Here is a 25,125-nt window from a genome sequence, read left to right as displayed (position 1 = left end):
ATCGGGTTTTTTCAATATTTGAGAAGCTCGAGCAAAGAGTAAAAATGTGGTAGAACCTTCCACTTAGGCTTAATTTAAAGCTGGAACCCTAGGCTACTGCCCCTGAAAATACCATCCCTGCACCTTTACTTGATGGCCATTTATTGTCATTTGTTGAACAATAAAAAAAATGCTGGCAAAATCAGTTTTTGCTGTTCAATAAACGACTATAAGTGATCTTAGGGTCAAGACGAAGAGATGGTATTTTTAGAGATTGTAGTCGAAAGTTCAAGCCTTAATTTAAGCTTAAGGGGAAGGTTCTATCACCTTTTGTTTAATTGCGGCAGGGACTCAAACTTCGCCAAAAGTCAAATTTTACTGCTCAATAAATGACTATAAGTGACCATAAATTCAATGTGCAGGAATGGTATTTTCTATGATTGTAGTCGAGCGCTCTTGCTTGGAAGGTTCGATCACCTTTTTACTCTTTGCTAGAGCTTCTCAAATATTGCAAAAGCGCGATTTTTTTACACTTTGACCTCGATTTTCTCAAAACCTTTACGTGTTGGATCCTTTGTACTTACGGATTCGTAATCAGCATAAAAAAGTCTATCAAAAATAGCTTTAACATTTGTCGCACCAACATTTTTTTTTCATTTTTGTTGGCCTGTGTTATCCGTTGAAGAAGTCCACGCCAGGACTTGTTTAGGCACTGCCAACATTTTACTAAAGAAGCCTACCAATAAAATAGATACACAGTAACGACCTTGTTGAAACCTCCTCTTGCATCTAACTACTCAGAGCTGCTGATATTGTTCAACATCAGATTACATAGTATTTTCGCAGTTATAACAAATACGGACATCGCGGCGAATAATCAAATCTACTAGTAAACATTTTTCAAGGTCTATGATGGTCTAAATCCTAATTCATGATGCCCAATCAATGCATTGACAGCTGGCTTCACCCTGTCATGTAAAACACCCAATAAGACTTTATAACCGACGCTTAGCAAGCAAATCTCGTGGTAGTTGCCGCATATGGCATCACCATTCTTTTGAATTCGAAGAACATACAGTATTCTACATAGACACTCAGGCATACACCATTTCAACTCCTTGCGGCTGTATTTGAATGGCTTAGCTTGCAAACCGTCAGCTCTAGCAGCTCTATCTACTTATTCCGTCGTCCTCTACGGGAAATCGGATTCCGTGTAAGAAAATATTCCTTTCTTAATTCTAGTATGATCTTGGCATCGGAAAACTATTCCTGCTTCCCTCTTCTCAGCTTCCCATATCGATCCAACATACCTAGCTCGCGCCAGTGACCTAACCATCTTGAATTAGTACGTTCTGTAGTCTAAAATTCATCAGCTTGCTAATCGTATTTTTCTACGTTCATAAAAAATGTTTAGAGCGAGAGATACTTCTCTGTGCAACATTTACTCGTATAAATGGAAATTGTCTGTGTAAATCCTTGAAGTTAGTAAGACGAGCTAAAATCCCCAATTGATACAAAGAATCAAGTAGACGGAGATTGACAGGTCAAAAGTAGTTATGGTCAGGAAGCCAAGGTGCTCACACTTTGATACATACACAAACACTCTAGCAGATCATATCGTAGTATAGAAGAACAGAATGAAAGCAGGAAAAAAATTCAAAGAAAATCCCACGAATACTAAATTGTGATGTTTTATCACATGAAGTTCTTTAAAGTACGGAGCCTTGTAAATCTCTGCTTGCTTGTTAGTATGTTTGCGGTTGACTGGCATTGACTTGCGACGACAGTTTTACAAAGCCAACAAAGTAGTTGATGGCAGCACAAGTGCAGAATTAATTGTTTCCTTGTGTTTGCAAAATGTAGGTACAGTTCAGTGCAAATAATACAAAAATCCATATGTACATAAGAGTATATACAAACAAGTGGGGATCCAAAGCAGAGCATACAAAACGCCTACATGAATGAGCGCCGAGGCACATCCATTGCACGAGAGTCCGATAGCAAGCAACAACTAGACATGCTCACTACAAAAAAAAATTTAAGCAATGTTTAACACCTACATGCATATATTTATGTATGTAGATATGTTGTATCGTACTCGTAAATATGTTACGGGCAAAACCCGATCTTAAGACAAACTAGTTTTTCGTACACTAAACAAGTTCTAACTTGATCCGATAAAAAATACTGCGTCGCCGGATCTAGTCTAGCCTAGGCAAAACTAGTTTATCCTAAGATCGAGTTTGGCCGGTAACATATCGAGCCCTAACCGCCAAAAGGGCGTAAGCCACAAAAAGTAAATTTTTCAGTAGGCAACTACTGTGGATACTAGCGTAAAGGTCAATGAACAAGCTACGTTTGATGTTACGTATATAATACTGATGGTTTTATTTGCCCATCTTTAATAAGCCAGGTGATTTTGTGACTTAAGCCCTTTTTTCCGTCACAAAGAAGGCTTACAGTACACAATTGCGGCGGTTAAGCCAAAAAATAGATTAAAAAAAAAACATTATTTTGCATTAACAACAACCATTTTGATGCGTTTAACTCATTTATTTTATTCTTGTTATTAAGAAAACAACTCTTCAAAATAAACAGATACGTTATCCCTCTGTAATGAAAAATTGTTCACGGAAAAAAAGGCTTAACTGACACTGCTGGCACAAACAAATTTAAACAGAGTAGTACAATTAAACACTTAAGCCAAAATTACTTTCGCTATAACTATGTAACGGTACTTCGTAGGACTTGGAAATTTTTGGTGGTAAGTAATCGATTTCTGTCAAAAACCGAAAATCGTACATATTGTCGCTTACGTTCTTTTGGCGGTTAGGGCTCGAAAACATATAAATATGTATGCTTATAAAATTATGCACATACACTGTACGCAAATATGGAAATATAAGACAGCAGCTCAAAGTGGCCTAAAGTAAAATAATACTTTAGTATGTGATACGAAAGTATGTGAAGAGTAGCAAAATATGGCATGTAAAAAGTTTTCATAACAAAAGTTGGAGTAGAATTTAATACCGCTTCGTTCGTAACTAAATGAGTGGTGAATTCTTCAAACGTGAATTTATATGCTCCAGCCGTTCGTTTGAGATGTAGCTTGAAGCTTTTGATGGCGGATTCCCTTAATCCGCCCATGTGAGTGCTGCTAGGGGGGATAAATCTCCAATCAATACCATGGACTGTAGATCCATAGGTTGCTGGTTCATATCCGGCTGGAAGGACCAGTGGTCTGGGGTCGGCTCCTCTTGGCTTGCTAAAATCCTTACTTGATCTGACGGAGATATGCGGCGATTGGAGGCTGGCGAGGATTGCGGCGGCTCTTTTGCTGATGTGCATTGACTGACGAGAGATGTTGTGTTTCACGGCTGGCGAAGATCGTGGCGGGTGTGGATGCACTTTTATAGCGTCGATTGGAGAACAGTGGAATCGGATATTTGCAAAGCCGCTCGTTGAGGGAAGTTTATGCTTAAAAATTATCCAATGCCCGACTTTGGAAAAAAAGCTTTCCCTTTTTAAATGCCCATAATTTTTTAAAACAATTTATAAAAAACTATAACTCAATCTGCAACTTTTAAGCCTCGTCTGATAATGGAAAAGCAAACTAATCTATTTTTTCGAATTTTTACATGAATGAGAAACTCAAAATTTTTGTCTAACTCAATGCCAAGAACTCCGACTGCGTCAAATCAAAGATAAATCACTCCATTATAGAGGAAGAAATGTTCTTCGTCATTGCAGTGGAAAGTACTACGCCGTGACTTATCACTTTCGCGTAATCGATTGTTAAATAAAATGATTTCCTTTGTATGAAATATGAGAAGAAATAATGTTACTCATACGCCATGTTTGCCAAATTGCAAAATAAGTTTCAAAGAAAAGGGGAAAATATTCACTGTGCCTCTCTCTGGTGAAAGTTTTAGAAATAATATAAGTGCAGATTTGAGTACCTCCTACGAAAAAATAGCTTACTGTATGTTTTTATATAAAATTTAAGCACTTATTTATGACACTGCAGCAAAATACTAAGAAGGTAATTTTCGCAATTTAGCAAACTCCAAATTAATTTTAGACCCTTGGTTTCTCCTGGAATTTTTTTTGTTTATAATTACACGTATATGCGCTATACTCGCATAGCCAAAAACATCTCCCATACAAATTCACCTGCCCTAATGTATGTACATATAAATGGCTAAGTGGAAGATCGACCTACCTCGGCAGCCAGTACGAAAACAACCTATCGCAGTAAACTTTTTAAGAACGCCCTACTGCAGAATTTCATCAAAGAATGCCTTATCTCAGAATTTGGTTCAAAAGCGCCCTATCTCAAACGAAAACACATGGAAAATGTGCTGAGATAGTCCGTTTTTGAATCGCGAGCTGAGATAGAGCGTTTTTTGAACCGAGTTCTGAAATAGGGCGTTTTTCAATCAAATTCTAAAATAGGGCGTTCTTCAGCCAAATTCTGAAATAGGGAGTTATTGAAATTTTTTTTTAATTGTTTTGTAATGAATGTTTAAAAAGGCGGATGCGGACTTTAGCTTTAACTAGCTACATATCTACATATATACATATCCGATTTAGCGCCCGGATGGCGTAGAATTCCTCATATCGTCGTTAAAACTTTTAACTTAAAAATACAAAATTGCATATCAAAAAAAGGCCAAACCTCGTAAGTAAGTCCGCCAAAATTGTATAAGGAAGAATAAAACAAATGTTAGTTATGAGGTTTTTTCGGTATGGAGCAATCCTAGGGGGTGAGAGCATGAAAATTCCGACTTTACTTTATCGCGTGCATTTTTGGACCACACTTATGCACACATTCATATATATTCTATATATAACTACATATGCATACTTTCAACATACTACTTATATGAGCGCTTTATATATGTATATGCAGCTATGAAACATCAATATAAAACATGGTAACTACACAAATACTATAAAAGTTAAAACAGCCATGACCAGGACTTTTAGTTCATTAAAAAATAAAGTCCTGTCATGGCGAGTGAGTGGCCCGCGCAAATCCATAAAATGTTTTCATTTTTTTCTTCTTCTTTACAAAAAGCACTTAAAACTTTAATTTAGTTGTATGCGCGATTGTTTGTGGATGAAAAGTATTAGCGGGCGTGGTAAATTGCATAGCTGTGAGTGTACATACCTATATACATACATACATATATGAACAGAGATACTCATATACCGCATGCATTCGACTAGATATTAGTAGTTACTGCAACAGCCATACAGTGTGAGTAAAGTTTTAATTGCTGTAACACATCGTCGACATTACGTAATATTGTTTGAGAGTAGTTGTATAGTTACTAATTTTTTATGTTGGCAAATAAATCATTTTTAAACAACATAATGCGCGTTCTTGCAGCCATTGAGAACAAGCATACCAGCGTACATTCATACAAAACGGGCATACATATGTATGTAGGTACATTTGAGAAAATATGAGTGCTGTTGGCTGGCAATTTTTCACTTTGCAGAACATCGTACATAGAGTGCTGCGAACAATTTAAAAACAATTATAACTGTAAAGTGCTGTGACGTACATATGTTGTCATCATTTTGAGGCTTTTCATACTAATTTGTTTACTTGTTCACACATATTTACTTTTCAACATACCTATCTAGATACGTACGTATTTAGGCCAAAAAAAACCAGACATACCTACGTACTATATACAGGCGTATCTACTCGTATATGTATTTATTTTTGTGTGTATAACTTTTTGAAATGTAGGTGTTCCTGCAGCAGCAATCCGATAGAGTCAAGTAAAAGTTAGTTCTGAACTACACATTTCGTAGCACTCTCCGAACTATGTAGTTCCTGCAGAGCCCTTGCAGAATCAGCGAGATATTACATTGAGTTGGGATATAGAACAAGAATCTCTAGTGTCCGTTTTGAGCTAGTCTGGCGATAATTCTGAACAAGTACGAGGAAATGCTGCCTATGTCTGGTAGGTATTTTCGAATACAACAAGAATTGAAATATGAAATTTGAAATTTACCCCCAAAATCTTGATTTACTGTTAATATACTGTTATATATGCGAATAAAGAAACCTTAAGAGATCTGTGTGTATTTACCCAGCAAACAGTTTTGAAGTAGAATACGTCTTACGTTTCAATATGGTGGCTATGCTCAAATGTTGTAGTTGTAATTTTTAGAGCTTAACGAAAACTCTCATTGCACGAGAACAAATGAAGCGATTTCAAAGAAAAGTGTGGCGTTTAAAAGATAAAATTAAAAACCTTTCGACATATTCATTTTTGTAAGTGACCAAATTGGTGCCTTTCTATAGCTTTCATTTTCGGGTTATTGGTTTTATATTTATATAAATTCAACAAATATAGAGCATTTAAAGGCAAAAAATTGTTGAGAATAATTTTTTATTTCCAAAATGCTCGAAAACAGCTGAAATGATTTTGGTTTTGTTTTCTTTAAACAAAAATTTCGGTATTTTCCTTTCGTTTGGTATACAGGCGGTATGGGTTGATATCTTCCAAGTATGTTTATTTTACTCAAATCACTTCCATACAAAATCACTTCGGCATCATTTTGCAAACATGTGCTCGCGCTGTAAGTAAGAGAAAGAGACAAAAAGCATGCGTGCGAAGGTATTTCGGGTTTTGAGTAACAGATGGCACATTATTTATAACCTAATCGCAGCGTATATATGTAAATACATACATACATGTATATGATATGTTGATTGCAGTTAAAAAAGAGTTTGCCACCTGATAAAAAAATTAAATTTAAATTGTTGCTAATTGTTAATTAAATTGTTAATTAATTACTAAATTGTTCATCAATTGTTTATTAATGTTTAATTGTAAACTTAATTTAAATTAAATTAATTTAATTTAATTAATTTAATTTTATTAATTTAATTTAATTAACAATTAAACATTAATTAACAATTAAACAATTTAATAACAGGTTAAGACGGAGGCGCTGGACTGATCCTTTTTTTACTTTTTCGCCTTTTTTCAATTTTGGTGAGGCAAATTGAATAGCGAAAAACCTTTATTCTTTTTTTTAGCACTGTGCTATCTCTATTCGTAGTTTATTTCAATTAAGTAATGTGCCAAAAACGAAATAATGTAATTCCAAAATGAAAATCTTTTACATATTTATATTTTTAAATAACTCAGTGTGTGTCGCTTGAATAAAAAATGTCTTTGTTTATTTGTCGATTGGCCGACAACAAAAAAGGATTAGCTTTAGCAGAGTGAGTTTGTAGAACAATGACAACAACTGCATCTATACATATATTCATATGTATGTATGTATAAACGAATTTACACATTGAATACTCTACACATGTGCATAAGTCTCTCAGGCTTGGCAGTCACAGAAAAATTTATCACTTTTTGCAGTTATTTCATTGGCAAACATGTAAATTACATTCATAATTCCAACTTTGTTAATTTGCGGATTTTTTCCATAAGAATTGTTGTATTTAATTTCAAGCAAATGTTAAAATAGGTATTTGCATAGTAGTTTATATTTCATTTATTTAAAACCAGCTTGCTCGAGAATAGTGGAAATTAATTCATAAAATCACTTTTATATAGTTATTTAATTGATTTCAGAAATTATGATAATTAAAACATAAATATTCGAATTATTTATGTACTATTTACGAGAACGCAAACATGCAAATACTTTTATTAGGGTGGCTCATATAAAGCACTTTGCAGTATTTTTGATGTTATCTTAAAAAATAAAATTTTGATATAGTTTAATTAATTTTGTTAAGCCTAAAAATAATAACGGGTTGGCATGCCTACCGACATTTGCATTTTCGAATAAATCTATTTAGGTTAGTAATGGCGAATTTGGAAATCTCCCCAAGATTTTGGATTCGTACCAATGCTGGGCGCTCGTAAAGAAAGTGTAGGACTATATCTTTACTACCCTCAAGATTACAGCTATGGCGCCGAGGGTTGTACGGAAGGCCTATTTTAGAGCTGCATGTTCACCAATGGGCCAATGTCTCGCTATCGTCGCTATTAATTTGGCTATATCTTTCCTCGACCTCTTGAGAAGTTTCCGTTGACTTTGGCTTGTCATATGTTCCTTGCAGTTTTGCAGGTTTGAAGGTTGTTCCAACGCGTATCATCCATACGTGTGAATTGCAGATGCAGTTTCCTTTTGATGTTTCCGAGTGGACAATTCACAGTCTCTGCATCGGATTCATCAAAAGATAATCCAGCCTCAGCCAATTCATCAGCCCTGTTCCTATGACCGGGAACTCAGATGAGTTTGATGCCTATTAACCCGGCCGTCGAGCTTAACGCACACTTGCAATCTCTGAATGTTTTGGCTTTTGTTACCGGTGAGCCAAGTGCCAGAATTGATGCTTGGCTATTTGAGATAATGTATGCTCTTCGTACTCATACGCAGTTCCTCTCTACTGCTTTTCATGCCCTTTGGATGCCCAGTACTTTCGCTTGAAAGATGCTAGCTCAAATTGGGCTCAAATTTTATATAACAACCGAACCGAACTAAAAGCCCAGTCAAGTTAGCTTAATTAATGGGATAAGCTTACAGTAATTCGCATAAAGCTGAAAATCGGTGTGAGTGTTGCGGACAATATTATGAAAGAAATGTCAAAAGTCCCCATCGATCGCAGGCCTGGAAAAAATTTTTTCAAAGTCAAAATTCACATAAATAAATTGTTTTTGCGAATTTTTCGGCCAAATGGTACGGTTTATCACAAAAATAGGTGAGACGAAAGTGTAGATCACAAAATTGTCTGTAAAAACTGTTATAAAATTTGTCTTCCTAATTACCATTTCTGAGATATAGCGATTCAAAATTGTAGTAAAAGTATTTAGTTAAACAGGACTAAAACAAGTCGTAGAGTAGGCCTATCGGGGAAAACACGTTAACAAATACCCCAAAAATACGACCCCACAAGTACAGTGGAAATTTTGCATGTTATGGAGAAAACCATTTTTTGAATCGCTACATCTCAGAATTGGTAATTCTTAAGAAGAAAAATGTTATAACAGTTTTTATAGATAATTGCATAATCTACACTTTTTTCACCTATTTTTGTGATAAACCTCACCATTTTGCTGAAAAATGCATAACATAAATGTATGTGACCTTGAATCAATTTTTTTTGCAGACGTGAGATCGATGGTGACTTTTCATATTTCATTTGGTATTTACAACACTCGTACCAATTTTCAGCTTTTTGCGAATTATTGTAACGTTGAATGCCTAACTTGACCGGGCTATAAAGTAATGAGTAGCACAGAAAAAGATCTAAATCGAAAACTAACAGCCGCCCTTATGTACATCTGTATACAAGAATATCGCCACCTGAAATGCAAAATGACATAACAAACATCGTCATTAAAATGCAAAAAGTCGTAACTTATAAAAAATTAAAACTTTACTTTTTGATTGCTATGATGGATTTCATCGAATTACAACTCCCAACATCGTTATATGAAAAAAAAAGTATTAGTCACGACCTCTTCCATTTCAGTGACGATGTTGTTACGTTATTTTGCATTTCAGGTGACAATATGCATTTACAAATAATCCGCACAATAGGTTGCGTATGCGCCTTATTAATTCAGTGGTCATAAGCAATAACGGCCTAAGTCGACTTAAGAAAGAATTGAGTTTTATATGCTATTGTATTCTGCAACTACTATTCCATGTGTTATTGAAATCCCCATCTCGCCAGCTAGGCTATTTAAAAACGAACATATTTTGGTATCCCCATAAGTTTAAAATTACAATCCAAATGTTTAAAACTTGTTTTCTCAATTTCAGGTCTTTCTACTTAAGCGGGTTATTGCTTATGACCACAAAAATATACCCAGCTCTATTGTACATAATATTATAGCACTCGTGTACGGTAAATTATTGCAATACATGAGGGAATCTAATATGAGTATTAAAAGCTTTAAAATTAATTGTTTAAACCACTTTTTGGGCGGCCACATTTTGCGTTTTAATTGCTTTGTATTGATTCAATGCTATTCGCTGTATTTCATGTAGCTTTTCATCTTTTTTTTTAGATATGTATGCATATGCGGGTATATGTGTATGTGCTGAGCTGTAAATTTTTGAACTTTAGTTCAAATTACAAAAACTTAATCAGTTTTAATCGATTAATATTTATAATGACAAAATTAATTATAAATAACGAACTAAAGTGGATATAAAGTTTAAATGCGAAATTGCAGAAAAAATGCGGGGTTGAAAAGTGCATTGAGTTTTTTAGTTAACAAATTCTACGAAAATATTTTTAAAGGGCGGGGCACAGTGTGGCGGAGTCCCTTCCCTATAAGATGACACAAATATGTTACTCTTATTTAATAGACATGAAAATATCCATATAGGGCTTCTTCGTGGTGCTGATTCAGAATATGAACTTAAGGTGGTCAATTTTGAAGAGGGTTGCTACCTGTCTGAATACCCAAATCAATTAATTAACAATTCAAATGAAATATGTATTTGAATATTCGTGTCTAAGCGAGATGTTTAAATAAGCTTTATGTCGAAAAAAAAATTGAGGAGGAATTGTTTACAAATTCTAAAGGAATGTAATTAACGAGTTGATGAATTATTTTTATTATTTATTAAAAATATTTAAAATTTTAAGACAAACCTTAATTAACGGTTAATAAAAAAAGAAATGCCGGCCCAAAACACCTAACGGCAAAATTTTTTGTGGAGTTACTTTTTTTTTCTATTTATGTAATTACATATCGTCGATGTTTTTGCAAAACCGCCCATCGACCGATTGCAAAACCGCCTGAATCGCCGTTGCGGCAAAAATGAGATTTGGTAACTCTGAAATCCAGGCATCGAGATTTATGCATAAAAATCGTTAAATCGTTATTAAAACAGAAGATTTGTAAAATAATAGCCAGAGAAAATACCGCCTATCAAGGCAATGCCTTTAAAGAATAACCCGTTTTTTCGCTGTCCTGCAAAGTTTGAGTGCCGTAATTGGGCGATGGGCGGTTTTGCTAAAACATCGACGATATACGTTATAAGTATGAAAAAACGGACCATAGGTATGGATTTTTCAAGCATCTCGACACCTGCACCACCTATCGGGCAACATTTTTTTGTGGAGTTATTCCTTTTCATATAAAATATACAAGGAACTTCCTGATGTGTCACACATGATGGTAAGAAACGTAAGATTTAAAATATTTCGCAAACAAATAATATTTATACATCGATTTTCAGAATTTTTATAGCACTGTGCAACAGCCAAAACCAGCTCGGACCTTGTTAACTTTTTCTGAAAGTATATCCATCCAGTAGTAAAAAATTCGATGGATTTGCGAAAGCTCGCTCTTATTTTTATTTCATGGCCTACTAACGTTTAAATGTCTCGGCCTATGTAGTTTTCAAAATGTCTGAGCGAAATTAGAGGTTAAGACATATGGGAAAATCTGCGAAACCGTGCGAATCACCGCTAAAAAAAGGAAAATTTTTAAATTGAACGCACAAAAATAAGTTATCCATCCAATTGTTTGAAATCCATTGAGAAAACATTTAATTATTGTGTAATTTATTTTTCTTAAGTGCTTAAAGATTTTTAAGTAAAAAACCAGAATTTTTGAAAACTCAATGATACTTCTAGAGGGCGTGGGTTTTTACGATTTCAAAAATTTTCAAGACAGTATTCAAGAAGGTCAGGCGCCATGTGTGTGTCCAATTTGGTACAGATTGGTGAAGCGGTTTTCGAGAAACAAATATTTGACATAAGTGGGCCGTTCACGCCCACGGTTCCCAAAAAATTTTTACGAAAAACTAGCTTTCGCTTAAAATCCAGTGAAAATATAATTTTTGGCTAAATATTGATGAAGAATGTTATCTAACGATCAAGCTTAATGCCAACCTCTTATGTTTTATTTAGTCTGTCAGTGTGCTTTCAAAAAAATTAGAAATGTTAAGCCACTCCCGCAAAGAGCTATTCTACTTTGGTTGTTTATAAAAATTAAAATGGAATTTTTGAAATAAGAAAAAATAAATAAAACTGATTTAAAGGTGAGTGACTCAAAAGCACACGGTTCCGGAGATTTGCCCATATACTGTAAAATTTCATGGGAAATATATTCGTAGAACATATTGACCACGGGTTGCTTTGGCCCTTACTTGAGGAAACCCCGCAAAAAGCAAATTGGGAAGGTCGTTAGAGGATTGATATATTCTAGAAAAAATCATCCGAAAGTTCTACTAGGGGTCTTCTCAGGTCAAACTTCATGCCACCAACGTAAAAGTCAATATAAAATGAAAACAAAACAATCTATGCCAAAAAAGATTAACGGCAAAACTGAATTTAAAATTTTTTTTTGTGTGAAAAAAACATTTTTTTTTAATTTTAATTTTTTAGCGACTTTTACGTTGGTGGCGTGAAGTTTTTGCCTCAGAAGACCCCTAGTGAAATTTTCCGAAGAATAATTTCCTAGAATATATTAATCCTATAACGAACACCCGAATTCGCTTTTCGCGGAGTTCCTTGAAGTAAGGGTCAAAACGATATTTTCAGGCGGGAGCTAATAGGTTAGAATGTTCTACGATAATATTTCCCATGAAATTGTTTTAACCTTTAATTTCGCTCGGGCGTTTATTCTAACCATTTTTTCCACTGTTTTGAAAACTACTTAGGCCGGGACATGAAAATTTGAGTAGCCCATAATATAAATAAATGGGCCAAAAGAATTATTGAAAAATTATTGAGTACACGAAGCGAACGCAACATAATGTAGTTGTTCATACCTGCCTGATTATCGGGTAATTTATTTAGCACATAATAACAAAACTAACTGTCCCTCCATTTGTGCGACAACAGAAAGGCTTACTTACATCACAATTTACAGGAGGAGGAACTGGACCGAACACTCTGCAAACACTCAACATTATACGATTATACGCATATACATACATATTTATGTACGCACCTAATTATATCCTTTCATTTATGAATCACATGATTATATGCGAAATTATGTTTTTACCTATTGTATTCGAATGGTACCATTAACTACATAATAGGCATTTTACAAGGTTCATTGGCCAAAATATCGACAGTTCATAAACAAGGGCTTCTGTTTGGCATAAGTTATTCTTCTAATGGCTTGATGTGTGTGTAATGGTGGGCAAATGCCTAAAACGTGCTCAGAATGCTGCCGAACATCTCCAACATTGTCAATAGCCAGCAGTGGTAGGTGGTTAATCTCAGCCTAACCATGAGAATACATTTTTTTGTACACACGTAGACATGGGTTTATATTTGTTAGTATGTTTTATGTTATGGGACGTAATTTTCATTATACATACATATGTTTATATGTATGTATGTATATTGTATATGCATGTGAATACGACAAACAATGTAGTACAGCACCTCCGTGTTCAAGCTTTTATCGGAAACTCATCGGGAAAGTTCGCATGTGATTGAATTGACCCCAATCAGTCAACGCCGAAAACGCTGAATAGTCGCTTTAACTTCTGGTGATTTTGGTGTGCCGCAAGCAATTGAAGGAAATCGATTGTTGCCACTTACAATACTCTGATAATATATATAAAGGGTGCAATGGCAATGTCATTCCATGTGTATGCTTATAAAGTGTTTTTAGTAAATTAGACTTGTCTTCGTATCTGGACAACAGACATGTCGAAATTTTATTTTTGGGAAACTGCTTAGGTTAAGTTATCCATGCTGACGCGTCCAGATACAAGTAACTGGCCATTTAAGCACCTCGGGTGTATAATGACTTACTTATTCCACTTTAAAAGTAAGCGCCTTGTATATGTATATATTACCTTTTCAAGCTTATTTTCCAACAAAGTATATTCCTGCTAATATAACACCCTTCAACAAAACGAAATCCACTTTCACTCTGAGAACCAAATCGCACATTTCTATTGAAATCTAAGATAAATTTCCGACCATTTGGTTTTTGGTTTGCAATTTCAAATAATGGATCTCAGCTCTTTATATACATATTACTTTCGGTTGCAGCAATTTACACATTGTGGTATGCAAAGAAAAAAAACAGCGAATGTTAAGGCCATTAAGACTTACATAAGAAGAAGGGAAGAGCCAAACCTAATTTTTGCTTAATATCCTATTCTCCCACTCATTACTTAAAGTTTTCTATCATACTCTACCGACTTCTGATAAATTTTTATCAGACTATGTAGTTGTATTTAAAAAGTAAGGACATTTAGCACTGCATAACTCACAACCAAAAGAAATTTGTATGTATATTCATAAAACATCAATAAATTGGATTTAAATTTCAATTCACACATCAAGCACACTTAGGTATGAACTAAAAATTTTGACTTTCTTTGCTGATTTCGAAAAGGAATTTGGAAACCTCCACTAATAAAACTTTTGCAAAGAATTTTACTCTTAGCCTCCTTTACTCTTAGCCTTCTTATTAAAAAGCATTATTCCGTAGTGAGTTTCGGCCGCTCCTCTGGATATATAGTTCCAGGTGCATCAGGGTACTTAAACCCTACACTTTTTCATTATCGTTCGTCCACTCTGGCCAATAAGCATTGTACGGTCACCAACTCGAGTGGATCATGAGTAACGGCCAAAAGAGGGCAGGCTTCGGTGGGGTCATTCCGACTTATTCAACAGCCTCTGCACGTTAGTAGGAGCTGTAAGCAGGCATCGTCTGCCTACGAGCAAAGGACTCACAGTACAAATATTAATGGTTATAAAAACTTTACAAACTGGGCAGTAGCTCCTAATTTAAACAGAGAAAAACTAACTCGGATGATAACCTGTCCATCCCTCAATTTACGAGTAATATTATTTTAGCGCTTACACTTTTGCTAAGTGTTTGGCCACGCTTCTCCTTTAATTCGTGGTGAGCGTCTTGATGTTGTTATACAAATGACGGGACTTATAGTTTTAAGCTGACTTTCAAGGTGCGACCGGTCCCGGTTTATCCCAAGATACCATTAGTTAGTTTCAAAAACAAAACTGTAAATCCCAAAATCGAAAAGATTTTCGAAAAGTTTAGTGTTTTCAAGCGTATGATTGGAATGCAGCTGACACTTTTCTTACAGCTGACCCCTTCTTTGACTCGACTAAGACGAGGTGACTAAGTAAATCCAGTATTATATACTGATACATATGTCTCTAAAGACTGCACTTTGTCCAATCCAAAAGAACGGAGATGCTACTATTTGCGCCCATCGTCGCGAGATAATGTAATATAAATTTTTTGGATGCAACAGAAACCAGCGATGATCGTTTTTATCCCTATGATGTTTCTCAACCCTGACGGCCCAAAATTATATTAGTCTCCCCTATAAAAGTTTCTTGGCAGACGAATTCCCAACCTAAGGGGATATCGACTGTGGAAGAGCTGAGGTATTGCAGTCTTAGCGTCACTTTCTTGACTTCCTGTCAAATTTATTTTACATGTAAATATCGTTATCGATTTCCTGTTATATGCATATGACCAGGATGATAAATTTAAAAGGCGGTCGAGATAGAGGCCCCTAGTCTGGCTTATACTGGACAATCACACACAAAATTCCCCGATCATGCTGCCAAGAGCTGGATAATGTCAAAGCATTCCTTGATCAGCCTGGAGATGATCGTCCTATTGGCAAGTGCTCGTGTGGCCGCCTGGCTATCTGATACCCGCCCCAACACTGCAAGATGGAGATCTTTGATCCGTTCGGACTACAGTTCGGCATAGCCATTCTATTAATTTGGAGTTAAGACCCCATTTTTGACCGAAAATTCTTCGACTATTTTTTCAAGATGAGAATTCTAACTAACTCTCTTATCTAGGGCAATCCCGAGTTATTTGCCTTTGTCAGAGTATTTAAGCATTGTTTTACCAAGTATGACCGACCTATAAAAACAAGGAGATTATTTCTACGAAAAGTTTCAAAGGGGTCAAATTAAAGAGAAAACGACGAAAATTCTACAGATATTCCCTTTCATTTCTAAGCATATCCTTTAAAAATCATAGATAAAATGTATAAACACTTTTTCATCTTATGTAATCTCTCCTTCTTCTTAAGTTTGTGTTATGAACTCGTACTACAAAAAAATTGTGTCGTTAAGGCGACCACCGTAGCCGTGTAGGTGGTGCTGCTATAAACGGCCATTCAGTAAGTCCCGAGCTCGAGGACAAGCCAGCGTCGACTAATTTTTTTTTCTATTTTTAGATATTAGTTTGGTAACCTAATAAAAATCGATAGAATTCCTTCTTAGTTTCGTTTAAAAGTAATCCCACTAAAGTTTTCTTACTTATTACTTCCCTTTTTAGTTTAGTGTACCACACCATCTCGGAATTCACAAGTATACACTCTGGTTCGTTATAGAATTTACTGGGCCTTGTATAACAAATGCCCTGGCATTTTATACTACCTATAATACCCAGGATTATACTAAGTTACAGCCGACTTTTATTTATTTATTTTATATATAGTTAATCCATAAGTGGATACCCAGGTACCCCGGTTAAACTACAACGTTATTACATTTGGTTGGGCACACTAGGGTTAATCAAATCGTAAACATTCAGACCCTAAAGGTGACCACCAAAAGCAAATGCGCCAACCATGTAGCACAATGGAGACACAATGCGCTAAAGGACCTGTCTACATTTCAGTTGATTAACTGGTGTAACTTTGTAAAATATAGAAGAAATAAGCGAAATGTTTGGTCTTGGATTGAAACTAATAACGGTTGTAGCCTCACATAAAAAGAAGCGAGCTTTTTGTGAGACGTGATATTTTTACATAAATAACTAGTGACTTTTATTTTAAGAAATTTCTTTTTTAGTCTCTGAACAAAGTTTTATAGCTTATTTTTAGCACAACCATAACTCAATGTTACAATAGGGACATAACTATTTCCTACTGATTATCGTAACACAAATCCCCATCACCCATTCAACTTAAATTTAATAGAAAACAAATACCTTAGCAAAGAAAATTTAGGAAATGGCGGAAGTAAGTAATAAAATTAACCTTTGGTCGAGGATACTCAATTAGTCACCTGAGACAAGCAACTAATTACATACGTAAATGCAGTCATAAATATAAGTACTTGCTACTTTCCTTTGTGTATAAATACACATACATACATATTTTTATAAGTACGAACACTCATTTAGTATTTATTTCCTTGTATATGCATACCAGTGTCAATTCATATATTTCGATGTCACGCGCAATTAGCCTTGAGAAATACTATTAAGGATATACATACATATGTCATCACAGAATGAATTTTATTTCAATGAAATTCTGATTTATATGTACATACATACGTATGAATGTATGTGAAAATAAAATGTCGCTCCAAATAGTGGATGAAGGTAAAGCCATTTGCAATAATTACAAATAACAAACACAGCAATGGCATATTTTATGTACGACGAATGGTTATTCCCAAGAGGCGTATGTATGTTTGTATACTGGAAATTTTTTATTGAAATTCATACATCAATACATAAGGTAATACACACCTTCGCACATATTCATACCCAGGCGGAAAACTTTAAAAATAAGAGGTAATCTTTTGAAGCGATAGGCCTTCCGTGATCGATTCTTTACTCCTTTTCACTTTCTAAGGTATTACCATAGTTTCAAGGCCTTCTGATTTAGCTTCCCTTAAAAGAGAAAAATTTACATGAAATAATAATGAAACAGTTTGAGTTTTTCTTTACAGTACACACCATGCAAAACATGAGAAGTTGGCAACTATCATCAATGGCAACGAATTGGCGACTCGCCGATTTATTGGCGTAGGGAGAAATCGGCAGCATTATTTCTTTTATGTCATTTTAGGAATATATTTTCAAAAATTCCCAAACTTATGAACTTCACGTCAACAGGATTCTTCAGCAACATCTAATTTATGTCCAAGGCAAGGTTAAAAAAATAGGAAGCCCCATAGTGATAATATAGTGAAATAGTTGATTTCCTTTACAAATTATAAGTTTGTATAAGTTATTCAAATATCGCCTGTAGCAATAATAAAACGACTTATTAGGTAATTAGAAAATGACTCGCCCAAGCGAGCTGCTTAGTTTAGAGTGACAGGCAATAAAAAATCGATACGATGATGATATTTCCGGCAATAAATTTGTTGCTGACGGCGACAAGTATTCTTATTTCCGGCAACAAAAATTACCTGGTAGGTAGGCAGCGATATTGGAAGATCTTTCAATGAAGCTTGCAAGGAGAAAGTCCCATTGAAAATTTTCTTTCTGAAGGTGATTATCTATTTAGAAGCGCTCCTCATTTTGCCGACTGGGTACTTATGTGTATGGTTTGTATGTGTGCACGATGAAAATTTATAGCTAGAGATAAATCAACTTTGAAAGCTGTAACGGCATGACAACTGTAGTAAAAGCTGACCTGATTGAAATGAGTATAAGGTTAAAAAGAATCAGACGCCACTACGTATACGTGAAATTTTAGTAGGTGGCTACGGAAGCGCACTTCAGCTGTAAAACGTTCTTAAAGCAATGAAAGTACAAACATATGTACAAGAAAAAGATTATACATACATATGTGTATGCACATCGCGATTCGGTCCTATTTCATTGAACACTGGCAACTTGTGGTTATAAAAAGCTGCGGACTTTGTATACTAGTACTTTAATGATGGACACCCATATTTACGTACGGATTTAGTTTAAAATAAAATAGTATACTGCTTAAATGTTGGCCCATTTTTACATATTTTAACACTTCACACTAAAAATTTGTATCTCTGCACTGAGCAAATGCCCTTTATTTAATTTAAATGAAACAATGCACAAGTGCATCACGGAAGGTATGAGGAATAGGGGAAAACACTTTCTTAACTGTGTATTACTGTTCAATGTAGCCAAACTTCGCGCGGATAATAGCATCGAGTCTATCCAGGAATGCTTCACAAGTTGCACGAATGTCGCCTAGTAAAATTTTGCATTGAACAGGGCGTAAAGGTCAAAAAGTCCATCTTGAAAAAGTTTTAAACAATTCTCTATTACTTCGGGCACGAAAACAATTAGGCAGAAATCATTGTACGTTTCAATAAGACTCGGCATCATCGCAGAAAAGTTCTCAAGATCCAGCAACTTTTAGAATAAAATTCTGATCTTTATTTCTTCGTAACAATGGCCACCATATTCAGCGAAACTAAACCGATTTCCGATCTGGAGGACAAATTATCAACTAAAAAGTAAGAGAAATTTGACGCCTTGACGATTGCTCTTTGCCGAAACTAGGGCAAAATATCAGCAGCCAACATTCGTGCAGGTTGGATGGGGTTGCGGGTTTGAATCTGAGGCCCCGTTGTAACCCCTGCCCGGCGAGAACCTCTTGTTACAGGTAACTGAATTGAAAACGAAATTGTAGGAATTAGTTTAACCCGTTTTTTTACTTCTTTCATATATAAATGAAAAGGCCGTATTAACGGAGTGGTCGATTTACGAGAATTTTTCTCACCATTTGAAACAAAGTTTTCAATTCTAACTACTTCAATAGCACCTTTCTATCTGAATTTCGTAGCTGTCGATCGTGTCCTATTTGTCTGCAGAAATTTCTTCTTGCTTTTCACTCAGCCACACATACACGTACACGGCGGACTTTCCTCACATATACATATAAACGAATCGACTCAAGCAAACATTCACACGGGTCCCTTTTACGCCGTGTATATACATTGCCTATATACATGTTTAGGTACATTGTGGCCGTGGGAGTTGCATTTAACCAAGTGGGCTGTCGTTACAAACCATTTTTTCGGAGTATTCTGAGTTGTAGAGAAGTTTAAAAGAATTCGAAAAGATCGCATATGGTTTTTTGTCGAAGTTTCTGAAATGAAATAAACCTTGTACCCTTCGATTCTTTTACGAAATTTTAGAAGAAAATCGGTAAAGCAGTGAAAATAATGCTGTTATGTGAAGAATTTCTTGCACAATTTTTAGAGAATTTGCTTTGTTTTTCGTATAGAAATTTCTTTACGATTTCAAGTCAAACACTTCGTATAAATTGCTTTGAAGATTCGTAAAAAAATCTTTACAGAAATGAGATACGACCTAAAGATTTTGTTAAGATTTCGGGAACTTTCGTTTTCAGGGACTTCGCGCGCCTCCCTTCTATCAATATGCATACGAATAAAATTAAGGACATATATTTGTTAATATACTACCTGGTGATTTAAAATGCGTCCGTTGACATAGTGTTGTGGTGTCTACTATTTTCATTTGACTTGCTTATAAAAACTAAAGCACACACAAATTTCTGATTAAGAATTACTACAAAAAACACAAAAAAAATTTCCAAAAGATAAAACACTTTTCTTACCTTTCAGCTAAATACACATGGGAGAACAAATAGTTGTGTCTGGAGGCTGTAGTGTCATATAATAAACATACAAACAAAAGTATGTGTGTATATATGTGAAGAGACCCAAGCAAAAGCAGACAAACAAACGATGGTATTGATAAACTTATACAATTTCTGTTGGCGCCTAGTGAGCCCAAAATTCTATACTAATTTTCGTAGTCGCTGTTTTTAGGGAAAGTTGAGTCTGGCAAAACTTGCTTTCGTATTTGTACGCACAAGTGTTTGCTTACTTCAAGAGGGTAAAACGCTACCCAGGCGAGTAAATACTACTTTCAAATACATATGCATATGTTCATATATGTATATGTATGTATTTGAATTTATTTACGTATATATACATATTACTGCCTTTTATTTATTGCTTGTTGTATATTTTAACTTTCACCCAAAATTAGTTTTTCTGCATTTTAACATGCTTCTCCTTTTTTCTTCTGGGCGTCATAAAGGCATGTCGGCTACGATATCAACAACGGCGACGAAATGGAAATTCTTTAAATTTTCGCACGAAGAATATGTAGGAAAAAATCTGCAGTGCATGTTTTTCCATATACATATGCTTCTCATACTCTATGCTTCAATAAAAATCTACAACTCGCTAAGTTGAAAGAACTTGATGCCTTACGATAACCCGAGTAATTTCATTAAAGCGCGATAACTATCCGTAAATTTCGACAGCTAAGTTTCTGAGTCTATAAATTTCGACAACCCAATAAACATTGATCAATTTTAATAATTAGTAACGTTGCGTTAATTCAGCAAACATGGATAACTTGATAAATTTCGAAACCATAAACAACGAGGGTTTAAGCCTCTGAATACTGAAAATTCGCTTCAGATAATACGCTCTTTAGAATACATTTATGAAAGTTTTATGTAGAGTATGTAATAAATAAATAAATAAAAAGTTTCATAAATTGCATTTTATTTACATAAAATTTACAAAGAACTCAAACATTTTCAACCGGCTTCAAAAAAGGGGAGGTTATCAATTCTTCGGATAATTTTATCTTCTTTTATGTATGCCGCCGCATAACTTTGGACCCCGTGAACCGATTCCAATAATTTTTTTTTTACCGGAAAGATGGAACCTTAAGGATCGTCCCGTAATTTGGTTTAGATACGATCATTAAATCACGAAAAATTAACGGTACTCCTAAATTTGTATAAGAGAATTGCAGTCGGTTTTGCTTTTTGCTTAAAAATTACTTGTTTAATAAAAAACTCAAGATGCAGTCAACTTTTAGAAGTAATACAAAATTTTACAAAAGAAGTTTATTCATTGGATATTTTTAGGACAATGTTTGCATTCGCAGTTAAACTTTAAACAGCTCTCTAGAAAAACGAAAAATTCTTACAAAATTACGCACAAGAAATGGAAAAGAAATTGGGCATTGGGAAAAAAACATTGGGCATTGAACCCCAAGACCCACCCCTTGTGTGCGCTAATGCTAAATACTCATATTTACTCAACTTTAAACACTTTGTGTGTAGTTTTTCTCTATGCGACAGATTTGAAATGTAAAAGTAAACAGACAGTGTTTAATTTTGCATACACTAGGAGAGGAAACTGGTATGCGTAAATTTAAATACACATTTTTTATAGGAAATTTTAAACATTTTATATTTAAACTGAGATGTTCACAATTTCAAATGTTTAGAACTCAAAAAACAAATTTGAAATTTTTCTACGACACACATATGATAAGTATAAGTAAGCAATCATTAACACGGTGTGTAAATTTGCATTCATTAAGAGAAGAAACTGGTTACATATCATAATGTGCTCAAATTTAAACAAAAATTGTTTAGAGTGTACATATACTCCTATAAAATCGGATTAGTCATTTAAATGGACTATTATAAAAGTACCAAACATGGTACAGCAGTCGGAGTTTGAAAGTAAATCCCACAAAGTCGGAACCAGTTAATTCCTTCCTTGGGGCATCTACTTGAAAGATATAACATTGGAGAGTATTGAACAAGCTGAGCATCTAGACTTGGTGCTACAAAGCTTGAACTACTGTTTACTTCTGTACTCGGATGATCCGCGAAACTTGGGAGTTTGGAGCTCAAAATAGTAGCGTATGGCTGTCAAGGATATCAAGCACTAATCTGTGACTTACTATGTAGTATATTGATTATATGGGGTAAGATACTAAATACTTAACTTATGTTGATTTCGATTGTTGTTCGCTTCGTTCTTGCCATATTGTCCTTGTCTAGCTCACGCATTTCATATTATTGTCGTTTTAAGCAGCCATCTGGTTTTCCGCGCAATCCTCTCCTCTGGAAAAGCATCAAAGGGCAGATAATGTGCCTTTTTTGCCTTACATAAGTGCAGCATTTTAAGAAACTAACACAACATTTTTTAACCGTATGCCTTTATCTTAGAATGGAACACGAAAGAAGAAAGGGGCAATCAAAAGGCAAAATTTTTTGATAGAAACGAAAACACCATAAAATGAAGGAAAATGTTATGGAGTAAATACTATTTTGATTACCATTTTTTGCGATTTGGCGAGTCGGCAGTTATGTCGTCATTCAAGTCGTCAGCCGATACAGGCGCCGACCCAAACGCCGAAACCAAAAATTACCGATCAGGAGCTCGCTCTTTGAGTCGTCTTTCGGCGGCCGCTATAATGCAGTGGTTATCAATGCGTGCTACCACTCTATAGTGCCTAGCTTTTAGGCCGGTTCAACGCAACATCAAACAAACAAAAACAAATAAAAAATAAAAAAGTTTTTCTAATAGCGGTCGCGCTTCGGCAGGCAATGGCAAACCTCCGATTGTATTTCTGCCATGAAAAACATCTTCTCATAAAAATACAATCGCCATTCGGAGTCGGCGTAAAACTATAGGTCCTTCCCTTTTGTGGGACAACCTTAATCTTAGGAATCCGTCTTATATAATTTTGGCCATCGTACTCTACCGGTTGACGTGACGTGGACATTAATTTAATTTTACGGCGCTTTCCTTACATGCTATGTTTGGCACGTTCCCTGTCGTTATCTAAGTGGAATTCTCTACAAATTTGGTATTTGAATATGCTACCGAGTATTACACGGAAATTGTTTAAAAATGGCAAAAACCGTGACAACGTAAACTTTTTCGCAGTTTTTGCCATTTATTATTTGCAACACAAAATATTTTTTTTTAAACACCTTCTATACAAAAAATGTGGGAAATTAAATTCTCTACAAGTTTGTGTAAAGCCAGAAACCCAAACAACACAAAAACGAAGATGTGCCATATGAAACTTAGGGGCAGGACTATGGATCCGTGATCTACGTGTCAAATAGAAATAAACTGCATCTCTACTACACATTTTTTTTTTTAGAAAATGTCTAATTTTACTGGGCTATAAGGCAGAAAGGCTCGTAGCACACAGTTGCTTTTAAGCTTTGTTCGCAAAAATATGTCGATGTGCATTTATACATAGAATCTATGTAAAGGGTGCTTTTTTTAGACGTGTGGTTTTCAGTGAGGCAATACTTTTTTCAGAGTTGGCCTATTTGACAGCTGTTACTTGATTTGTACTCAAATTGGTTTGCCATTTCATAATGAACAGCCTTACTCCGGAACAACGTTTTCAAATCGCCGAACCGATCCCGATTTTCACAAGAAGAGTTTGTTGAGCGATGAAGATCAATTTTGGTTGAATGGGTACGTTAATAAACAAAATTGTCGCTTTTGAGGTAATGATAATCCACAAGCCATTGTTGTGACGCCGTTACATCCTCAAAAAGTCACTGTTTGGTGTGTTCTATGGGCAGAGGGAATCATTAGTCCATATTTCTTCAAAAACGAAACCGGTCCATAATGTTACAGTCAACGAAACAATCCATTTATTGAAGGAAACTTTTGTTGTGCGCATTATCTCGCATCATAGGCCTTTGGTGTGGCCTCCAGGACCGTGCGCTTGTCTACGCAGATAAACTCGAGACAATTGACGCCTTGGAAGAGAATATTCGGCGCCTTATTGCAGACATACGGCCCCAATTGCTGCAAAGGTGTTCGAAAATTGGGCCTCTCGGCTGGAATTTATTCGAGTCAGCCGCGGCGGTCACTTGCCCGAAATCATTTTAATTTCTTCTTGAAAACCACATGTCTGAAAAAAACACCCTTTATGTATGTATTATTTATTCGTACGCCATCACACCACAAACTACTTGCATATTTATACACATATAAATAATACAAATCCCCGGTGAATACTTTGAACAGCCTTGCTCTTTCTTTGAGCACTTCGTTCACTACTTTTTTTATCGCCTGTGGCTGTAATTGTGGCTGCAGGTCTAGGAGATGCTTAAGCTGAATTTTATTCATATTCCTAACGTCAAGGCTATTATGTCTGGCATTGTGCGTAATTTTATTGAAATATTAGCAACGCTTGGCGGCGCGCAGCCTGCCTGCTTCAACATGTTACGGCGTGAAAGGAAAACAAAGTGGGTGCGCCGAAGGCATCGTTGAGCGTACAAGCAAGATACATAAAAACAAAAATAGCTGCCTATAAAGAAAAGCCAAATGAGTGGCAGAAAAAAGTGGAAGGAAAGTATCATTCAATGACTTCAAGTCGACGTATTCGTTATTTCCGCTCGTGTCAATGTCAAGTCAAATGTCAAAATTACACAAAAAGATACATTGTATTGTTTCTTTGAATTATGTGAGTACATCTGTTACAAATGTTTGTTAAATTGTAACAGTTACTTGTGCACGAATTTGACCATACATCTTTTTTTTTT

General features: G+C 35.3%; 1 protein-coding gene across 1 annotated transcript in view; it reads left to right on the top strand.

The window, feature by feature from the left end:
* The window catches only part of LOC118737583 (guanylate cyclase soluble subunit beta-1), a 248,683-nt gene that overhangs the window by 49,344 nt on the left and 174,214 nt on the right, over window positions 1-25,125 (top strand). The gene's annotated exons all lie outside the window — the stretch shown is intronic.

Source organism: Rhagoletis pomonella, unplaced genomic scaffold (genome assembly GCF_013731165.1).
Source record: "Rhagoletis pomonella isolate Grant_MI unplaced genomic scaffold, Rhpom_1.0 Rhpom_scaffold_00004, whole genome shotgun sequence".
In the NCBI taxonomy this organism is placed as follows: domain Eukaryota; kingdom Metazoa; phylum Arthropoda; class Insecta; order Diptera; family Tephritidae; genus Rhagoletis; species Rhagoletis pomonella.
The sequence above is the reverse complement of the archived record's forward strand: the minus strand, read 5'-3'. Positions and strand labels throughout refer to the sequence as shown.